The following is a 22766-nucleotide window of genomic DNA, read 5'->3' as shown; positions in this document are numbered from 1 at the left end:
GCAAACTACGCGGTACCAGTGTGAACGGCGGGGACGAGAGAGGAATCTCTAAACCCGCCAGAACGCAGCTCTACGTACGGCTACAGGCTGTCATTTCACGTCGTCCGAGCATCACCTCCATGAAGAAAGCCAGATGCTGGCGGTAAACGAACACAACACCATGCTGTCGAAGCAATACTCCGTGGGTTGTCACCGAGAGAACCACCCCAACAACGCCTTGCTTCGAAACGAACAGCCCCACGATACGTGAGACGACACCTGCACGACTAGAAAGCAGACATTTAGCCTTATGTAGACCATCCATTTGACGCAGCAAGATGCAGAGCGGCGCTAAACACCCTACACAGCGATGCGGTCAGAACGAGCCTCAGCACGCGCAATGACAACAGCGTCTTAGGTGGTCGAACACCGCCCATAAATTTAGAGGAATCTGAACTGCCGAAAGAGACCAGGTGCATCCTAGCACAACTCCATTCGGGGTAGTGTCACCGACCTCTCCCGGCTAAATTCACAAGTGGCAAACATCTGCCCCGCATGTTGGCAAGGTCCCCATGACACCCAGCACCTCTTCACATGCACCTCCAACCCTACGACCCTGACACCAGAAGTGCTCTGGACCGCGCCTATCGACGCTGCCCGCTTTCTCAGCCTCAGACTTACAGAGTCGGAGGATGAAGACGACGATATATGACAGAACCTGGGGAGTTGAGCACTGCTGCTACAACAACAACAACCGCCAATACACACTTAAAGAAAGAGATGTGGTGCAAATGGCTGCTTCTCAACCGGTCAGATCTTTTCTAATTGGTTCATGATCAACGCCCGTATCTTTCATCTCGTTACTTTGGATACAAGCACTTGGACCTCCCACGAATCATCGCAATGAATCTTGCAACGTAAGGGCCCTGTCACACGGTCAGTTCTTATTGACGTGATCCAAGTATCGCGATATGTATTGACGGATCGTGATCCATATCGCAGTTTCTAGAAATTTAAAAATCTGGATCGCAGATCGCAATACCGTCAATAAATATTCAAAACAAATTGAAAAAATTTGAACTAACATTGGAAATTTTAAAATAATTGTGGAATGCATTATCTGTAAATTATACGTGCAAAATAAAAATATTTTCTTGCGTCATTATAAGCGTTCGGCACAAAAACTATGCAAATACTGACGCGATAAATATTGAACATGTAGCATTCGTGCGCGATCCATCAATCCATCAATATGGATCGCAATCCAAATATCGTGATAATTTCTGATCGTGTGACAGGGCCCTAAGGAAATTTTTATTCGTGCATATCGTCGCCTAGGTAAAAGATTGTCGTATGTTAATTTCGGTAGGTTGTGGGAAATCGCGATTGAAGTTTGGAATACAATTTCTCAAAAACGCGAAAATAGATTTTCTCCAAAGTCTCTGAAAATATTACTAGTTCACAAAACTCTTAAATTATTTAATTTTTAATGTTTATTGTTAATTAGTTTTGAGTTTATGAAGGATTTTCTTTAGTAAAATTTTGTCGTAAGCGCCATTTGTCCGCAATTTGGCAGCCACTTTGTATGAAATACGACAAAATGTGATCAAAATTTCTGCTAAATTAACGACACTTTTTACTCAATATTTCGGAAACCATTTTTAAGATATTGATTAGTTTAATATGACTGCATCACTAACTAAATTTTTACTAAATTATTGAAAAAATTGTGGTCAATATCTCGAAAACTAAAGGAGATATCTAAAAACTGATAACACCAATCGAAAGACCTTATTTCGAAATATATAACTGCATCTAGAACTAAAAATCGTCAAAATGGCGCTTACGACAATATTTTACCCAGGCGGCGATATGCATGCATGTGCGTACATATAGTGCGTTCCAGAACGTCTACGATTTGCAGGTTTTGCAGGATTTAGTCCAAAGTCGTTCCTGTACGCCACGTTCACATAAGGTTTAGGTTTAAAGACGAAAACAGCTGTTCCTGTAAAACCTGCAAATCCTGCAAATCGTGAAGTACGGGAACAGGCTAATATTCACGCAACACATTTTAAGCGTGATGCGAACGTGAGCGTGAGCTTTTTATTTTGACCAATATCTTCGTTATTACTTATCTTTTTGCAATAGTTGATACACCAAAAGATAGAGAATTAAAATATCTTTCAGAATTATAGAATAAAAACTAATTTAAAATGCATAATATGCCTTTTTTTCAAGCTCACGCTCAACTGTGTGCGTACGCAAAGCATTCGCATGTGAACGACAATTTTTGACAGATGTGTGTGAGCGTCCATAAGAATACAAATGGAATTCTTTGCATTTGCGAAAGCTCACGCTCCCGCTCGCATGGAACTGTATATCAAGCTTTAATATCGATACGAACAAGAGTTTCGTTACCGCACAATATGCTGTGTTGTACGGATTCATTAGTAGTGCATATAAGGCGAATTTATACAAGGTGGTAGCAAGAATACAACAAACAACAACCACATGTATTTTGTATCAGGGGCAAAATGTCAAATCTCAATTCGCCTCAAAGTTTACATGTATTTTGTTGTTGCTATTCAGGGGCATGCTGTCAAATCAGTAAAAGCAAAAACAAAATACACGTAAGGCGAAGGAAAGAAGAAATCAGCTGATTGGACAACACAGCTTGTATAAATTCGCCTTGTACGGAACATACGAGTAACGAGATTATTATGTGAGTAACGATTCGGTACTTCGGTCACGGGTTGTACCCGTTACTCAGTAACGAATACATACGGTTTGCTACAGCTCTATTCCTACTACGTTGACAGCGGCTTGACTCTGCAGTTTATTTACAAAAATACATTTTGTTAAATTGCAACTTGTTTTGTTGAGATTTGAGTTGAACAAGGTCCAAGTGAAAGCGCGTAAGTAGGGAATTAATCACATAGTTAATATATTCATATAAAAAAGCAAACGAATTCGTGTACATATACTTAGATATGAAATCACAAAAGAACTGAGGTGGCACTTCGTTTTGATGACAGCAGGTGAAAAATACCAGTGGGGTGCCATGAAGCAAGATGATACTCAAGCGGAGCCAATAAGACCGATAGAATACCCATCGAAGCTTCCGAAGCGTTAAGTGCTCCAAACAAAGACTGCGATGTTGACATTGTGGAAGAAGCAGCATCTGTACAAATATGGGGACAACAGCAACGCATCTCGTTTACTTGATTGAGAAAACTTCACTCGGTTTCCTCAGGAGCGTGCAGCGTATATAAACGGTGTTCATTACTTTGAATTTATCGGAAACGTACGCTGCAAGAACATGAAGGAGCGCTTGCTGAATCATAACATGTGGATTTTCCGGCAAATGTAAAGCGATTTGGTTTCAAGCTCCACATTTTTTCTTCGTTGACGCCACCTAAATAAACGTCTCAAGGTGCAGAAAGCGAAGGAGAACATGTTGTGATATAGTCGAATAAAGCGACTTTCTGATATGGTAAAAAAAAATTTAGTTATGGTCATAAAATATCCTTTTACTGTGGTATTGGACATACAAATGTTGGGACTCCAAGGATATTTACTTTTGATTAATAACACTGTAAGAAAAATTAATAGAATTAGTAATACATAAGTAATGCACTGCTGCACTTACCGTCACTTTGTCTCATCCTTTCCCAAGGTTACATCACTGGGGCGGTAGGGGCGTGAAGGGTGACTTTTCATAAAGCGGCGTTCATCCTCCTTCGTTTATGGGGGAAGGGTTTGGGGAGCCACGCCCCCCTCCCACTCCGCCCCCCACCACTAAATCGTTGTACAAATAGCTAAAGATTTCCCCCGAAATTAAAGCCTTACTGGGGCTAACGTTTGCAAAGCACATCCAAATCCTTTTCGGTGATTGGCTTTAGAATAAACGGATTTGATAACTAATTTTTGCGGTGGACAACATATTTAGCGGTCTTTTGTTTCAAAGAAAAAGTTGGTTGGTTGTGTTTCAAATATGGCGATGTATAAATTTCCATTTTTGTTATTGCTCAGTTGAAGACAAATTCCCTTTTAATTTTGTAAATATATTTTTTCACAATAAATAAATGATTATTTAGTAATGGCAGCAAGAAATGTCACAATCTGCTTAATTGTCAGGTAGTTAATATGGCGCCCGAAAAGTGACAATGAAACTACCTTCTTTTTTGTATCATGCGCTCTACCATGATAAAAACATAGTCCTATTTTTGTATCATGCGTTCTACTACTGCTACCGGGGAACAGTGTTGCCGCGAATCATTTTTAGTGGTAGCCAAATTCCTTTAAAAAAAGGGCTAAAAAATGGTAGCTAAAATTTTTTACTTACATATACATACATAAGTATACACGCAAACATTTTCAATAAGTAATGGTATTGAAAAGCAACAAACTTTTTGTATAAAAGGGCAAATATACGACACCAGCTTACTGGCTCCATCAAGTGATTGTACCATCAGGCTCGAAGCATATAACTTACCAGCATGCTGGTACAATATTTATTTCTTTACAAAAGAGTCGAGGAAAGATCGAAATGATTAGAGCTGAAATTTCATAATTTTTCTACCATTTTGTTAAACATTGTGTTTTTTTTTTAATTTACAGCTGCAATATCGTGAACTTGATCTTCCACAAATACGGCTTTGACTCGTATAGTGCAAGAAATTTCCGCCAAAATACTTCTTACTCACGACACCACCATGCTGGTACAATCATAAAATTTTCAAATAGTTTTTGAAGTCGCACCAGCAGCTGGTACAATCACACCACAAGAACATACACGGTCAATCGACTTGATGGGCCATGTAACAAATTAGGCATATTAAGGGCCGTAAACTTATCTCTTTCAAACTATAGTTAAATCCTTAATAGATAAGTTAACAGCCCTAACACTTTTGCAATATGTATGTATAACAAGTAATTTTTAGCAAAAAAAAAACCGACTTCAACTCTCATATAAAAAAAATATATATATATATATCTCATGATCCACTGATCGGATCTTAACCAGACCTGATTAGTATGGGACCACCTCTGAGACACTACCTTTCCGATGCAAAAAGAATTATCGAAATCGGTTGACGTGGTCCAAAGTTATGCGGTAACATACATAAAAAAAAAAAAAATAAAAAAATAAAAAAAAAAATATTCCGACGAACTGATAACCTCCTCCTTTTTTGGAAGTCGGTTAAAAACGTAAGGAACATACAATACATATATGTATATATATCAGTCTTTCTTAGTTTAAAAATTCATCTCTTACATAAATGAAAAAAATTAGATCAAATTAAGCATATACAACGTTTTCATGCCAAGTATAAATAAATTCTCCAAAGGGCTAAAAAAAGGGCTAGGGACAATTTTAAATTTATGTGGCCAAAAAAAGTATGTGGTAGCTAAATCGAGCCAGGAAAGGCAAAAACGGCAACACTGCCGGGAAACTTGTTATGAGTTCTGTGCAGTGAGAGTTTAAGAGAACACCTTTGAATCTCTTATAATTAGTGTGGTGAATAACTTTTTTAGAAGAGATAAGCATTAATGGAACTGGTTTTAGAGCAACTGCATTCTTGAATAAACAGACAAGTTTGTGTGCTTTCTTGCATGTTCTTCAAAAGCATATTAATTTAAAAGCTCTCAATATTTTTGTTATTCGTTGCAAAAAAACCACATTAATGTGTGCATTCTTCGTACACTCCTTAACTTGTGCTTAAAAACGTTTTATGTCTGCTCTGACAAATTACTCGTTTTGACTAATGGTGTTTTCGTTTCTACTAAAAAATGTCGCCTTTTGATTGCCCCTTTCTCCTTTCGTGTTCAAATCTAAAATAAAGGCAAACTGTGAAAATTTTGTATTCTTTTCTTAAAATGTCACACTCTTGTAAGGCAAAAAGGCACATCCTCTGCTCTTTGAAGCTTTGTCAGGGGAGATGGTTGCCCTGAAAATGAGATGGTTGCTTAAAACGACAATATTCCGGCAGGTTCTGCAATTCACTTCCGAGTGAATTTGAGTCAAGTCCGCTTTGAATTCAAATTAGCAGGGGTTGAAGTTCACTCGGAAGTGAATTCCAGAACTGGAAAAGAAGGCAAAAACATGCCGTTTTAGAGGATTTAGTGTAACATCAAACTCATTTTGCTCCTTGGAGGGGCAACATTTTTTTTAAGAAACGGAAATCATCATTAATACACTTTTGAAGAACATGCTCACTATGTACATTAGACTGTGACAATAAAAATAAAATGAGCGCTTTTTTCGGTTCCATATGAAAATATCATTGTGTGTCATAAAAAACTAATTAATTACTAACTAATTAAAAAAATTCGAATTTTGAATAAAAAAAAAAAATTTCTGCATTTTTTTAATAAACAATTTAATGTAACAAAAAAAAGAATCTCCTAGCTCATTTAATTTTAGTATAACAAGTACAACTTTGAAGTAGCTAGGACAATTTTTTTGAAGGCTTAGTTAATTTTTTCCCATATAAAAAAATTTCGAACACTCTTTGTATGGAAGAAAGTGACTGCCACCGTCCACAAAAAATAATTCCCAAAGGTACTACAATTTAATGGGCTTCAAGGTAGTTTTTGAAGTAAAACTTCTTTATCGAGTTCGGAGATGGTTGCGTTAAATATTTAACACCAAGCCATAAACTCTGTATCGTTCGTTCGATTTTTAAAAATGGGGTGTCACATGAAAGGCCTTCTCCTTCGGGTGTACACCATAGCCTTAGTTCCATGAAAGGAGTTGCCACATGTTAGAAAATCGATTTCAAAATTTCTCTGCCGCAGAGGGTTGCGTAAAATATTTAACATCAAGTCATAAAATCTGTATCGTTCGTACGATTTTCAAAAATGAGGTGTCACATGAAAGGGCTTGCCTGCAGATGTGCAGTATGGTTTTAGTCTTTTAAAGGGTTGCCATATATACGAAAATCAAATTCAAATTATTTATTAAGTTAAACGAATTATCCCAATATGGGTATCAAAAGAAATGGTTTTGAATAAGTTGTATTTTCTAGGTGAATGTAGGAGGGTTGCCACCTGTTTCAAAAGTAAAATTTAGTTAAATTATACAAAAGTCTTACGCTTAAAATTCTATACAGTACAGAAAGAGCTTACAGAAACACAATTAAAATATTTTTGAGGTGCCTGAAGAGGGTGGCCAACTGTTTAAAAAGTTAAACTCAAATTATTGAAGCAAATCTTATTATTATAGCTCCGTTATGTTTGCGATAAATATTTAACGCCACAGTACAGGTAGCATATGACGGGTATAGAAAACGAATAGCTGCGTTAAACGCCAATTGGGCGGGAAAAGACTAATGCAAAGACAAGAATATAATCAAAAACAAATATAAAGATAAGATGAAGATGAAGATGAAGATGAAGATGAAGATGAAGATGAAGATGAAGATGAAGATGAAGATGAAGAATTTCCTCTATTAAGTTTCACTTCTTCCGCGCGTAGGGACTACACGCACTGATTTTTTTTTTTGTTACATTTAATGGTTTATTAAAAAAAAGTAGTGATATTAATGAAGTTGGCCTTTCCCTCAAACCCTTTAGGCAAACTATAAAGAAACCGCACTTATTGGGAGGGCATTTCGTTGTTGGCAGTTTATCACATCGAAGCTGAAAATGACTTTGTTTACTTAAATATACAACAATATGTAAGAACATTACTTCTATTATTGTTAACTAGGGTTCGAAGGAAAAAAAATTGTATCTGCCGAGACCCTATCGAAGAAAAAAATCAAAAGCTTGGGAGAAATCAAAAAAAAATAATAATTATGGGGACTTTGGGTTAAAATTGCACCCTATTATTGTATTAAGCCCATATCTAGTGCATACTTACATATCGTCGTTTAAAGTACAAAACCGCGTATCACGATAGTGCAAAGCCGCGTATGTAAGGCCACCAAGGTTTTACAGGAGGGATTAACTCTTGATCAGCGGTATTGCAACTAAACTGTTATTTTTCAGTACATACTCTAATATCGATATCTTGGTATGAATAGATAAGGCTTTATGCCTGGAGCATCCTATGAGCAAATCAAATTTTTTGGCACAAACGTCAGTTACGCGGTTTTGCAAAACCACGATACGATATATATGTATGTATATCTCCGATGATCCAATTGAATGCCTGATCTACCGATTCCTGTGGAATCGGAAGAACGTATTTAATATTCATTTACCATCCGTTGGAGCTGTTGTACAAGTTCATTCACAATAAAATGTGCTTTAGGTAGATCTGCTGAGTTATTTACATAAACAAGTAATTTTTAGCAAAAAAAAAACCGACTTCAACTCATATATCTCATATAAAAACAAATATATATATATATCAGATTAGTATGGGACCACCTCTGAGACACTACCTTTCCGATGCAAAAAGAATTATCGAAATCGGTTGACGTGGTCCAAAGTTATGCGGTAACATACATAAAAAAAAAAAAAAAAAAAAATATTCCGACGAACTGATAACCTCCTCCTTTTTTGGAAGTCGGTTAAAAATAAATTAAGTTGAAGAAGCGCTTTTTCTTTTTTCAACTAATAAAAGAGGAAACCAAAATTGATTCATATTGAATTGAGTTATAGTGAGGAGGAATATGGAAATTTGATTCCTCAGTGACGAATTTTTCCGAAGTCTATCTTGAAGTGCACTACCCAAAAAAGGGAGGTTTTAAAAAGGGAACATAAAGCTTAATAAACCGGCTATCTGATCCATATGCCGCACAGTGGTCAGAGAAGCCATGTTTTATGCGAAAAATTAGAAGGGCTGTTACGATTATAATAAAACTGCGGTATCGTAGTATTGTTTTATTGCCAATTCCGAAAATGCCATAAAGTTTATAGCTTGACGGTTGAGAGCTGTCAAATCAACTGCCAATTTCTCTAAAATTAAGAAAGTAAGACAATCTTTTTCAAAATGCCACTGAATAGGTTTTTAGACATGCTAATCAAAAATTGCGTGTCAAATTGAAACCTTAACAGTTTATGACTGTCGAAGGCGCTATCAATTTCTCAAGAAATAAAGAAAATTTCCCAAGAATTAAACGTACTATGTTTTAAAGGCTCACTGATCTCGAGTTATGTATCACATTCAAACTTTTTCGGTTGACAACTGTCAAATCAACTGTCATTTTCAGTAGAGTAACACAAAATGTTTGTTTAGCATTTATGAAATACATATCTAAAATGAATTTATGATCAAATTATGAAATAATGACAGTGATTATATTTATAAATTAGGGTTAGTTGGGGCCGTCTGCTATATGTTCAGCCTAATGAATTTGATCTAGGCCCCAACAGTTCTTTTAAGATTCTTTTATTTTATACGAAATTCGTAATTTCTAAAACTTCAGTTTTCTCATTTTTGAATAGTGTTCTTCAGGTTTGAATTTTTGGAAATTTCGGACGCCATATTGGATTTTGCATTTTGAATTTTCAAAAACTAGTTTGAAATTTGTAATGAGCGAACTTAAGAACCTCTAAATACCAAATTTCATGAAAATTCAGTAATTTGTTTATTTCTTGGACGACATATTGGACTCGTTATTGGATTTTTGAAAATTTGCTTCAGCTTTGTTAAGACACATCTTATAAATTATATGATGCTAAATATAGAATAAATTACATAAATTTTTAATATTTTAATACACTTTATATTATTTGGAAAAAGTGCTAAGGTTGATCTAGTGAAATAAAAATGGCGCGAGTATGCGCGGCTTTTCTTTTCGTAGATCCTTAAGTTTCTGGTAAAGGAATGAATATCCTACTTGGCCCTACAATTTAGTTGTACCTTCTTGAAGAAATTATTTCTTGAAAAATAAGCCGTTATTAAGGTGATAATTTAGCAACTCAGATTTATTATGTAATATTTCATATGAAATAATTACTTTCCATGTTTAAGAAGTATGTAACACCAAACTAGCAATTAATGCTTTAATTGAAAGTTTCCATAAAAAATTGCCACGATAGAATCCGCTCAATTAAACGGATTCAACGGCTTTCTCAGCAGATATTATTGAAAGTACTAATCAGTTTTGAGTTCGTTACACATTTCTGAATAAAAATAGCTTTATTCCGGTTAATTTATAACAGTTTTAAAATATACCTTTTTCGCGTAGAACATGGTTTCTCCGACCACTGTGCGCCATCGTAGACCTCCGTCAAGCAAAGCGAGAAATCCGTAAAGCTAGTGAGAAAAGAAGTTTTTTCACAGGTTTTATCTTAGTGCGCCATGCAAAAGGACGTGCAGAATGACAGATTTGTAGAGCGTAATTTTTGTTCGTCAAGACAGGGCTCTGCTTTTCAATTGCCTACCGAGCACTACTTTAAATTTACATATAACTGCTAACTCTCGCGTGTTCCAAAACGCGCGGACTCTTTATGTATTGCCAGGAAGCACTTTGTCTTTTTTTCTCGTTCACCGCTTTCGTTTCGTTTTCTAAGCAGCATAATACTACGCTGACGTTCATGAGCCTCAAGTCGGCGACATTAATATCATCAGCATATGCCAGCAGTACCGTGATTTTGCTGTGTGGAATGTGGACGGAGCTGAAGGTTGTGTTCAACGTCATTCTACTTAGCCACAAAATCATAGAGATTGACTATATATCGTTACGGAGAAACAGAAGAGATTTGAAACAGTCGATCTAAATTTTATCTTTCACAACAGGTTCAAATAATAATGCTAATAAATAGAAAATATTTTCTTTATTTGCCTCCTGACAACAAAAGACTTAAGCGACGAACTCATTGGCAAAGAAGAACAAAGTCCTAAGCAAACATTTGATGAGTACTGCATTTGTGCCTTCATTTTAATGTGTTTCATTATTTTCAATTACCTCTGCTCGAATAAAATAAAAGTCGGCAAATACAATAAAAATTTAAAAAGTAGCGATATTTCATAGAAGCAAAGCCATAGAAATAATAAGTGCTACGAAAACTGTTAAGTGCGAAGTATTACAAACACAAACACCATCACCAATGTTATCACTATCTACTAACAGAATTAGTTATGTGACAATGGAAACGTTGAGAGCATTGCATGGCATGCAACAGAGGACTTTAAACGCAGATGCTAAATAGATTGGTTGCATTAATGTTTGCTACTTTCGACGCCTAAACAGTCGCAACAAGTTAATTAATATTTCTATCAACTAGGCAACACCTACAAAATGGCCCCTCAAACCGCTGTTGTGATACCATTCTTAACAATACAACCGTTCGCATTCAATTAACAGTAAAATTTTCATCTTCGGAATCTCCTTCAAGTACTTTTGTAGTCTCACTGCAAACCAAACATTCCTCCAACTTCTGTAATTTTTGGTGTTAACCGCTCGTGCTGTTGCAAGTTCGAACTCGAAATCAACATCCGTGAAGAAAACACCGCTACTATTATTGCTGTTAGGCCTATTCGTTAAGTTGTTAGTTGAGTCAATCGTGGTCGATCGAAGTGCCACCATTTGTCACGCGTTTGGTGGCTATTTTCCGGTCGCTGTCCATCTACATATTTGTCAGCTTGCCCGCTGTGTTGGTTGCGCATGCGCCGCCGCTACTACCAAATTTTCACAAGCGCTTTGTTGTATCGGTGTAGTAAGACAAAATGTTAGTGTGGTTAAGTGCTGGAAATGCTACTGAAATAAATACGATCATGTTATTTAACTCTTGATCTGAGTCAAAGAAACAAGTAAGATCAAAAATGTCAGTGCGTTATCAGCAGCGGAAATATGAGGCATAACTATTTAACCATTTAAAACAAAACGAAAGCGAGGCTAGGTTGGTGTGGCAGTCGGTGCAAATAACCAACTCATTTAGACCTTGATACCATTACGAAACACGGGAACCTCAGTGACTAAAAAAAACTGTCCAAGCAGCAGCAGTAATAAAAAATAATATGAAAACAAAAAATCCATTTTATTATTGATTTTGAATTCTTATGCGGGATACAGCAGTCTGTTTTGTTTTCTTTTGTGTACTTAAGTTTTTAATGATTTTATTTTTCGTTACTGCCACATTTATTTTAAGTTTTTTTCTGGAGAATTGATGAAACCAAGTCTTTCTAAAAGCCTAGATTGTATATAGAAAATTAATTTCTCGGTTTTCCCATTTTGGTGATGTTAAGCGAAGTTGATGGTCTCAGAACAGTGTTTAAAACAATTAAAAAGTATTTTAAATGCAAATGTTTATACCGTCATAGGGGGGTGGAAAAGAAACGGTTAAAATCGTCAACCGGAGAAAACTGAGGAATTACTCTTTCTATCAACTATCGAGCCTTTCAGAAAAACTTGGTTTCATAAATTCTCCAGCCGACTGCCGAACAGTGTTTGGACTGATTGTCATCATCCTTTCGGGTCATTTTGCTTGCGTGCACTGCTCAGCTCTCAGATCTTCTCCCATAATTTTTTTTTCATTTTATTTTCCCGTCTTTGGTTTTTGCAATGCTGCTGCATTTACTTGGATAATTATTTTACGTTAATCTTTTTGCTACTCATGTATTTTCTAAAACTCAATTTTTTATATTTTTTTCTTTCCAGTTGAGTGAACGCAGAAAATCGCAAAGCGTAAATGTAACGTAGCAGCGCATATAGAGATGTGGGCGAGCACGCGCAAGGTAATGCAAGCAAATAATAAACACGTGAGCGCGCCGCAAAACGAGCAACCAACCAACTGGTTACTACTCCGATCAACAAGGTGCCTGAAGAAATTTCGTAGTAGCGGCGGCGACCGTGCAACCAATACAGCGGGCAGGCCGACAAATAGATGGACAGCAACCAGAAAGTAGCCACCAAATGCGCGACGAATGTAGGCACTTCGACCGGCCACGTGTGACTCAATAATCGACTTGACGAGTAACCCTAGCGACAATAACATGTGATAACATCAGCATCTGTCCGCTAGTTGCTTTCTATGTCGTTTCGTATGGTTGCGTTTTGTACTAATGGCAACATCATCAGCAGTTAAACTTTTTGTTCTTCAGCTGTGCAGCATTTGTGAATCGCCAAAGTGCATGACACGGATGTTGATTTCGAGTTGGAACTTGCAACAGTAGAAGGTATTTTTCTGTGAAGTAAACGCCAAAGTTTACTGCACTTGGAGTAACGCTGTTAAAATAAGCGAACGTTGGTAGAATAATACGAAACGGGGTACTACAAAAGTGCTTGAAGGAGATTTCGAAGATGAACATTTTTCTGTTAATTGAATGAGAAGTCGTTTGAGGGTACAAATAAATGCAAAATCTCTTCCCTATCGTCAGAGAACGTGTATGTATTATTTCATTACCTGTTATTTCTTGCGACATGCTGCCAAATGTTGTATGCCAAACAAGTTTCGCGCAACATGTTGCAATTGTTGAGACAGCAAAAGCTGCAAACATCGCTGCAATAAATGTTAACACTATTTAACAGCTAATATTCTGTACTATTTTTTGGTTTTAAAGTTCCTTTCTCCAGACAGCTAATGCGGTTAGTAATGATAAATGTGGAAGTGGTGAATTTTGTAACTTTGACTTTGCTTGGTAAAATCATCATTACCCCATCTTTTCTTGCTGCTCATTGTTTTTACACTAATTCGAATGGCTTTGGTTGGCTGATATGCTGGACGGCTGGTTGAGCACTGCTGGCTTCATGTTCATTGCGCCAGTTGTCTTTGTTGCCAGCCTTTTTCGTCTTTTGCATTTACTCACAGTACAGTTATTAATTTACCATTGCATAAACTACATACGTATTATATACTTATGTGTAGCTGAATGTGTGCACATGGTTTTGTCTTATGCTGCGCCGTCGGTGCACCGCAATGGCTGTCTCACTGACTTGCAGTCCAATAAATTATGTGGTTTGCCTGCTGCGTTGCGCATTCGAGGGGAGGTACTTTGAAATAATGAAGCACACTTTAATTAATTATGTGTTTGTGCCTAACGCCTCTTTTTGGACTTATTTTTTTTGTGATTTTCACTATCGGCTCATAATCGTCAACGAGTTCGTCGCTTAGGTCTTTTGTTCGCATTTGTCTTATTGTTGGTTAAAATTGTCGAAAGTGTCTTTTGAGTTATATCACTACTAAATGTATCACTACACTGTATGTGTGAATTAATGAAACAAAGTTTTTATGAATGTCTGGTTTATATATAGAAAAGTAATTTCTCAATTTTCCAAGATAAGCGTTTTTTTCAATTTGAAGTTAGTGGTGGAAAATTGATTAAAATAAAAATGTTTTTGTAGTAAAAAAAATGTTTACCATAAACGACCGCTGGGTTGCTTTGATCCAAAAGCATTATGGAAAAGTAAAAAAAAATGCTTTTCAACAATGTTTCTTCGGACGTCAGGGACTACCGGGCCAACGCGGAGAATATGCGAAAATCATTAAAAACATCGCTAGCTTAGAGTGAAAAGTGGCTAAGTCGATTTTTTTCAAATTTTACAGAAAAAGAAAAAATCTTTTTATTGTCGTTCTCTTCAAGTATTTCGTAAAACTTTGAATACAACATTTTTCGTGTTTAAAGTAAAGCAAAACTTCATACGAGTAAGGAGAATGCGATTTTTATTAAAGGATTTTGTACAATTTTGGTCTTATCAGGTTTTCGCTGCCTCTTTTGGACTTATCAAATTTGATTTTCATTGAACATAGACGAAAAAAATTAAAAAAAAGTTCTTTAATCCTCTTGTTTCCTGTATGAAAATATGAGTTTTCGCAAAAGTGGACTTGGCAACTTTTCACTCTAAGCTAGCGATATGGTAAATAAATGTATATAATAATGATCATAAAATTAATAAACGTTTTAATGCATTTCGATTCTGAGAGAATATTACAAAAAACACCCGCTTACCAAATTTCAGTCGGATATCTGGAAAACTGAGGTACGAGATTGCGTTCAAACAGACGGACAGACGGGCATGGCTGACTCGGCTCAGCTCGATGTTCTAATCATTTTGGTATACTCTTTTGATGGGTCTATCTCTTCTTCTTCTGGTACTTTTCGTTTTTTGGATCTGGGAGCTAGGAATGGAACTCCTATATATCTGGGAAACGCCTCTGAAGCTTCAAATAAAAGATGACATTAAGCAAAATACGAGCGCTGGTTATAAGCCACCGCTGACTTCCCTCCATTTCCACTTATAGGTGTAAACAATTTTTTAGCCGTAACTATGGCACGCCACGCACGTAATGCCGTAAATTCCTTAGCGTATACTTTGTAATTGAAGTTATTGCTCCACAACCAACATGGCAGAAACAGTAGCGCGCGCTGCTCCAATAAATGTTAGTAAGGCGATCTAAGCTGCCTAAGCTACAAGTTAGACTGTATGGTCTGGCAGCCACGTAACTCTATTGCTTCTTTGCTGCTAGTCTCATAGCTTCGGCCTTGCTCTCTGCGACGTCAATCTGGCTGTCGTCACTCGGCACTAATCTGCTATTTTTTCTGAGCTCGACAGCTAGCTCACTGCCCTCATATCAACTTGCTGGTTTGACTTAAAGCCCATCAGTGTAGCTGTCCACCTCTTGTCTGCCTGTTCTCGGTCTGCCCATCATCTGCCTATTCACAGACCTGTCTGTTGCTACCACATCGCTTAATCTTAATCGGGAGCATACTTTGCTGTTCTTGTTTATTATTATTATTATTATACCCGAGCGCACTTGTGCACAAGGGTATTATAACTTTGTTCACATAACGGTTGTTTGTAACAGGCAAAACGAATCGAGATAGATATAGACAAATGTATACATAAATGATCAGAATGAAAAGAGAAATCGATTAAGCGGTGACTGTCTGTCCGTCCGTCCGTCCGTCCGTCCGTCCGTCTGTGCACACGATAACTCGAGTAAAAATTGAGATATCTTAACGAAACTTGGTACGTGCACTTCTTTCTGGCGTAGGACGGATGGTATTGAAAATGGGCAAAATCGGACAATAACCACGCCCACCTCCCATATAACGGTAATTTTCAGAAATACGAAAACTGCGATATTTTAGAAACTACTGAAGATTATTCACTCAAAATTGATATTTACAATAAGTTTTAGACGAAAAATAATAATATTATAATTTTTTGGAAAATGGGCGTAGCCACGCCCACTTATGGTTACATGTGTATATCTTGGTAACCGCTGCACCAATTTCTTCCAAACTTGGCACAGTTGTTAACCTTGGTATAACACACGATATGAGCGAAAATTTTTAAAATCGGACAATAACCACGCCCACATCCCATATAACAATAATTTAGAGAAATACGAAATCTTCGATAAATCAGTAATTATTGAAGCTAATTTATTCAAAATTGATGTTTGCAACAACTCTTTACCAAGAAATACGTTTAGGATAAAATTTTGAAAAATGCGCGTGACACCGCCCACTTATGATCACATATATGTATCTCGGTAACCGTTCTACCGATTTGTACCAAACTCGGTGTGGTTATTGTGCTTGCCACATAGAAGCAAAACGTTGAAAATTATTGAAATCGAACTCAAATTACGGCCGCTTTTCATATAACAGTAAATTTCAGAAATGCTTGAAACTTCAATATTTCGAAATTTAAGGACGCTAATTTACTCAAAATTGGTCACCCCGGTTTACCATGTAGCGGTAGCTTTCGGAAAGGTAAAAAACATATATTTAATACTTGCGCCGGGTATTTAATGTTCGGCTCCGCCCGAACTTAGACTTTCTTACTTGTTTTTTTTTTACTTTATTTTATTTTATTTTTTCAATAACGATGTAATTTTCTAAGCAAATATTGCTTCTGTTTAATGCTACTGCTGTATACGCGTATTATTTTTCTCATTTTGTTCTTATAAGTCGTTTGAGTTTTTTTTTTATTTCTGCGTTTTACGCCCCGCCACTTGCTATGGCTATGGCCATCCCGGTTCGCTTTTGGTTGCATTAAATTTCGACTCAAGCGTTTATGGGCAATGCTGCAGTTTAGTGATTGATTTCGGAAAATTGCAGCCTTCTGTCTGCTCTACACTTTAGCTCTGTGGTGATTTAATGTGACGGTTTGTGCTATAAATATTTTATGCGCATATTAAGAATTTGAAATTGTATATTAATACATTTGGAGTGGAAAATTGCATTTGACACTTGAGTGATAAAAAAAAAATTACTTGGATTTAAATATCATTCAATATTTGGTCGAGCAACATTCCATTGCGACGTTGATTCAAGTAGCGCCAAAAATGGAAAATTTGTAAAAATTGTTAAAAAATGTTTTTTTTTTCGCACACTTGCATTTTTATAACACTAGTTAATGCTGAATCAACAGAAAGGTAATTAATCTGGGTTGCCACTTTGATAAATTTTTACCAAAATTGTTAGAAAAAATTTGGTTTGTTAAAAAGGTAAATTTTTTCTCATTTTGGTAGATTTTCGTTGAATTATTTTGTTTGAAAAACATCTACAGCTTCGTTCCCGCTTTTCGTAGTTATTTTTATATTATAAACTAGCAAATACCCGGTGTGCTTCACTGCGCCTTAAAAGTATTTTTGTGTTATTTGATACCCGTTACAATTTATTTTATCAATTGAATGAAATAAAATTTTTCAAACAGGTGGCAGCTCCCCTCAAAAATATTTTCGTCAGTAAACTTTCCGGGAAATGTTTAGTAGCTGACCCATCGTTTTAGCTGGAAAAATGTACATTAGGCTCCCCTTTTAGATACCCAAATGTAATTACAATTTCTTTTGTTTGCGATTCACAAGCCATCAATTGTTCATATCTTAAATCATTGATACTTATGCATATTGCTTCAAGCACTTACAAATCCTTTCCTAAGATAAACACTGCTTGCAGAAACTTGCTTGCTGTTAGCTGCTGATTGCTGATGGGAACGAAAATTTTACTCGCAACTTCATTTCTCTGCACTGGAGTACTGTTGTTATTTTTTGCTTCTTTTAGTATCGAATCAAATTGTTCCCCTTTGTCTACATACATATCGCACGTTTAATAATATATAGATGTAACTCAAAATTTACGTTTTTGGAGATTTCATTATGCAACTTACCAAATATGGCAAAGATATGTGTCTTTCCATCTCTCTTTTGTATGAATTGATACAACTTTGATTGCGTTTTCCCACAAAATTAAAATTTTGAAATACTTCGTTTTATTATTAAACGTGCGATATACTCCTATTGCTACCACATTTATCATGCAGCATGTTGCAACCACCGCTCACCTTGTTGTCTGATTATTTATTGAGTTGTTATTAGCACAAACTACTCTTGTATATATATTACCGGCACTACAAGCTGAGCAGCTTAAAAATAGCTTGCGCTGGGATGGCTCTTCATCATTCCATTTACAACAAGTCGATTAACATATTTGTTACAAAGCCTTCTCCTCCTTTATCAAGTGCCATTGTTGGTGCGATTTCGTTGTCGGAGTGTGGTAAGTGTTATATTTTAGGTAGCAACTAAATACTTGAACATGTCTGTAGCAAATCTAGATGTTATTAGAGTAGCAAGATTGCCCGCTCGTTCCTTTATATCCCTTTGTGTCCCGGTACCCGGTAGAAAACGACTTGTCTGTTGATACAGTTCTCATCTGATTTAGCTCTACTCTATCGTACGAAAAGTGAGTTTTTCCTCACAGCTGCTACCGCTTTAATGGCTGCCTGGCGTTCAATAAAGCTGTTCACGCAAGGGTTGGGAAGGGTATAAATTTCGGCCTGAAAAATGCTGCAATAGTCTGGGAGTTTAAACGGATAATGTAGCTGGAGCTCCGGACAGAATACCGTGGCTCCTACTTGGATAATAATTTTGAAGCCTGCTTTGCTCTATAATTACATTCGGAAAATTTTTACAGTTGGCCTGAGGAATTGCATAGTAGGAACTGCTAGTAAAATGTCGAAAATTGCTGTGACCAAACAGTCGTTGTGTAAACTGTCCTGCAACTTTCAGTTTAAGTGTCGACTTTTCCGCTGGTTCTTTCCAACTAAGTTTACCGGGTAGAGGTTTAGAATCCTTTTTAGTGCTGCCATTAAAGTGGTGCAAAGTGTTCCAATTATACACAGACTCTATTACCCTCCAGTTTCATGCCATACGTTTTTTTTTGTAAAGCCGTGCACCATTACAAAATACCATAAAGCATTATGGCTCTTATAACTGCTGTGTAGACCCAGTGACTTTTTTGTGAAGAGTATCAAGTCTATATTATCTGGGTTCACATCCAGTACCATTCTCCTCCCAATTGTAGCTTTCATCCCGAGATCATGATGGCTAGACATCTGCATAACGACACCTGAGTGGAAAATCGACCTCTCTCGGCAGTTCGAAAACGCCCTATCTCAGGAAACTTTTCAAGAACGCCCTACTTCAGAATTTGATCGAAGAACGCCCTATATCAGAATTTTATTGAATAAGAATTCGGTTAAGAAACGTCCTATATCAAATGAAAATGTATTGAAAATGTGCTGAGATAGGGTGTTTTAGAATCGGCAGCTGAGATAGGGCTTTTTGAATCGATTTCTGAGATATGGTGTTCTTCAATCAAATTCTGAGATAGGGCGTTGTTGAAAAGTTTTCTTGCAAGTAAAACTATAACTATACCGTCTGCTGCAGCACCTTCAATACTAGTAACACCTCGATTAAAGCAGCTGTACCATAGCAGTATTACTAGCTGTGTAATAGTGCCTTCTTCCTGCATGCCCAGGTTTATCTTAGCATTTTTAGTGTTTTTATTTTTCCACCAATCTGAGAGTGAATCACTAGGTGTTATCGTTTAAATAAATATTGATTTTACTGAACTACATTGGTTGGCGAAGTGGGCAGTACAACTTCGCACTAGACTTTTACTAGGCATAGCTGCAAAGATGACCACTGTTGTTGTAAATTTTTCCGTTGTTTTTCACTTTATTGTATTGCATTTGGTTTTCACTTGCAGAGGTGTGCCTTACGATGACCGCCTTCTGGTAACGCCTCGTACTGATTGCGCCAAACTATTGCATTAGTTATTCGCCAGCTCTTTCGTGTGGTTTTGCAGTGCTTTTTAGTTTTTTTACACAATTTGTTCAAGAAGCGGAAAGCGTGTATTTCCTTTTTGTGGAGTACACGTCCGTTTGAGTTCCTTGAGATTATTTTTTCATCCTTAGTAGGTGTTAATATGTTAGAAAAATTTATGGAAAGTTAATTAAATTTTTACTCAAATGCTTTTATTAGAATGGGCTGAACATTGCCGCTTAATGGGTGGAAATACTAATTATAAAAAAAAATTATAAAAAAACTATACCTTTAAATCAATTGAAATACAAGCGGCGTATGCGAACTAAAGTTTACATATTTTTGTGAGAAAAGAAATTTAAATGTAGGAAGTAAGATGTAAATTAAAACGGAAATGAATCGAACTGAATAATGTGAAGGAAAATCCAAGGTTTGCAGAAGTTCAATGCTGATTTTAATCAGTTTTGAAAGTATCACTTAGGGTAAACTAGTGCATTTCGCGACCCTATGGGAGACTTACTTAGACACTTCTTATGCAGTGAATGTACGCAACAAATTTAAAATGCTGGTGGCTCAAAGCAAATTACCACAGGCAACTGATGTCGACTACAGAAAATTCTCCGAGTTTGTAAAGGAAATAGCAGACGAGAAATTTGAACCTTAGACTTGCGAAAGTAGGACAGTTGGTAAGATAATGCTTAAATGAATCCACCTCGTTATTCTCTAAACCATTACGGCCAACAGGGTGCGCAAATAGTCTAAACCGTGCCGCTTGGACATCTTATACAGATAGAGCATCCGGTCAGGACATTTTTTAGAACCGATAGTTGGCGCTTAGCCAGCTGCAGAAGCTTCATTAACCGCCTTTCCAACTTTGCAAGTCAGACCAGCGCTTGCTGGGCTCGTTATGAGACCATTTATCCAGTAAAAGCTCAGAGGTTGCAACACAAACTCCTATACCTTCTGTCAGTTTAGACGACTTCAAGCGTGCCATTCCATGTGCATTCCTCAGCTGTACAGTTTCCTGCAATACCATTATGTCCTAAGGCCCAGAACAGTCTAACTTGCAAGTAATTCGAAACGATCGAAAGAGAGTTCAGGCTCTCTGACCAGTTCATATCGTACGCCTAGAGCCCTGATTACCACTTCGCTATTAGAGTAGATATTTATCCTTCTAACCGGTATTTCGCTGGTAGGTGGCCAGTTGACTGTCTACTTTATAGCAGCCAATTCTGCTGCATTCGAAGCTTCATACAACCTATTGACCTACAATTGCAGGAAAAAGGCACCACTTAAAGTTGCAGTGACAATTCTCCTTAGCGTAAAATTCTTAGCAGTAGCACCCGCATAGAGTTCCTTTACACCTGCATTTGTCTTTTGTCAGCAAGAATTTGCATCGAAATGCAACTAGACTTAGCATGCGGCATACCAAACGCGGGTGGCACACACAATTTCAAATAAAAGCGCCGGCATAAGTTGACATAGGGACCATCGCCAAACAATTTTTAGCGCAGTAAAAAGCTAACGGTAGCAAGTAGCTGGTTATCAAGGCTAAACAGATGTAACAAATGCATTTGCACAATATTTATATGAGCAAAAAAAATCAAATAAAAAAAATATAATGTACCACGTTTCTATAAATGGACTAAAAAGTAGAAAACATCTTCCTGGACTCATAGAACTGGCCTTGATACATATATTTTGATTTAAAAATTTTAACAATAGTCACTATAGACAATTTAAAAAGCTAAAAATAAAAAACGCGGGACACATGCAATATAATTTATGTGGTATTATAATTCATTAACAATTCCATTCGATTTAATTGACAATTAGTTCATAGACTGCAGCTGACAGCGATTTGAAAGCGTCAAAGATGAGAAAGAAAACTAGCAAAACATTAAATTCAAAGAAACAAAATAAGTTGGAGGTCAACTAAGAATTCCATAGTACGTACGTACACAAACCGAATTTCAAGTCGATAGCATCAAAAACAACGAAGTTGATGTAAGTCGAACCGCACAGAATTCAGTTGCTCAACTCAGAACTCTACAATACATATCAAAATCGAGTTCCGGGCTGATATTTTCATATTTACAGAGGAATTATGGATAAGATAGTTGAAAGTCAATTGAAAGAGAGTAAGCAAGATAATTTGAAAGATTTTGCTTATTCTGGCACGAAAGTCTTACAAAAAAGCTCCCGTTGTAATTTTCTTGGTAAAAAGCTCCTTTTACAGAAAGCTCTTTTATATAATTTAGCTCGTGCTGCTCTAACAGTCGCAATGGTCGAGAGAGCAGCGATTTTTTTTAGCTTAATTTTATTTTATTTTTTTTTAATTAGTTTGTACATTTTATTGTTTTAAAAATATTATTTTTCAATTTAATTTAATTTTGATAAAGTTATACCTATGTTTTTTTAATTCAATTGTTTTTATTTTTTTATTTAGTTTTATTTGAGTTTTAAAATTTCATTCTTTTAAAAAGAAAACAATTTTTTTTTAATTCATTTAACTTTTAGGAGATATTTTTCCCCTTTTTAATTTATTTATTTTTATATTTAATTTTCATTTAATTTTTTTGATTATATCATTTTAAAAAGAAAATAATTTTTTTAATTTCACTTAATTCTCAGGAAGTTATTTTATTTATTTTTTAATAATTATATTTATTTTTTTGTGTTTAGATTTTGTTGCTTAAAAAGAAACATAAATATTTTTTTTAATTTCATAAAATAGAAATCTTTTTAACCGACTTCCAAAAAAGGAGGAGGTTATCCGTTCGTCGGAATCTTTTTTTTTTTTTTTTTTTTTTTTTTTTTTTTTTTTTTTTCCC

General features: G+C 36.2%; 1 long non-coding RNA gene across 3 annotated transcripts in view; it reads left to right on the top strand.

The window, feature by feature from the left end:
• Positions 1–2793: 2793 nt before the first annotated feature.
• LOC118739477 overlaps positions 2794–22766 on the top strand; it is a 50425-nt gene continuing 30452 nt past the window's right edge. The window contains exons 1-3 of one of the 3 annotated variants that reach the window (XR_004993022.1): positions 2794–2894; positions 2968–3574; positions 12537–12866. This is a non-coding gene — a long non-coding RNA (uncharacterized LOC118739477). Of the gene's footprint in view, positions 2895–2967; positions 3575–12536; positions 12867–22766 lie in introns of those variants that run through there. The other 2 variants (XR_004993024.1, XR_004993023.1) reach the window with 2 other exon arrangements.

This window comes from Rhagoletis pomonella, unplaced genomic scaffold, assembly GCF_013731165.1.
Source record: "Rhagoletis pomonella isolate Grant_MI unplaced genomic scaffold, Rhpom_1.0 Rhpom_scaffold_00005, whole genome shotgun sequence".
Taxonomy (NCBI): Eukaryota; Metazoa; Arthropoda; class Insecta; order Diptera; family Tephritidae; genus Rhagoletis; species Rhagoletis pomonella.
Note: the sequence above shows the minus strand (reverse complement) of the source record. Positions and strands in the feature narration are given on the sequence as shown.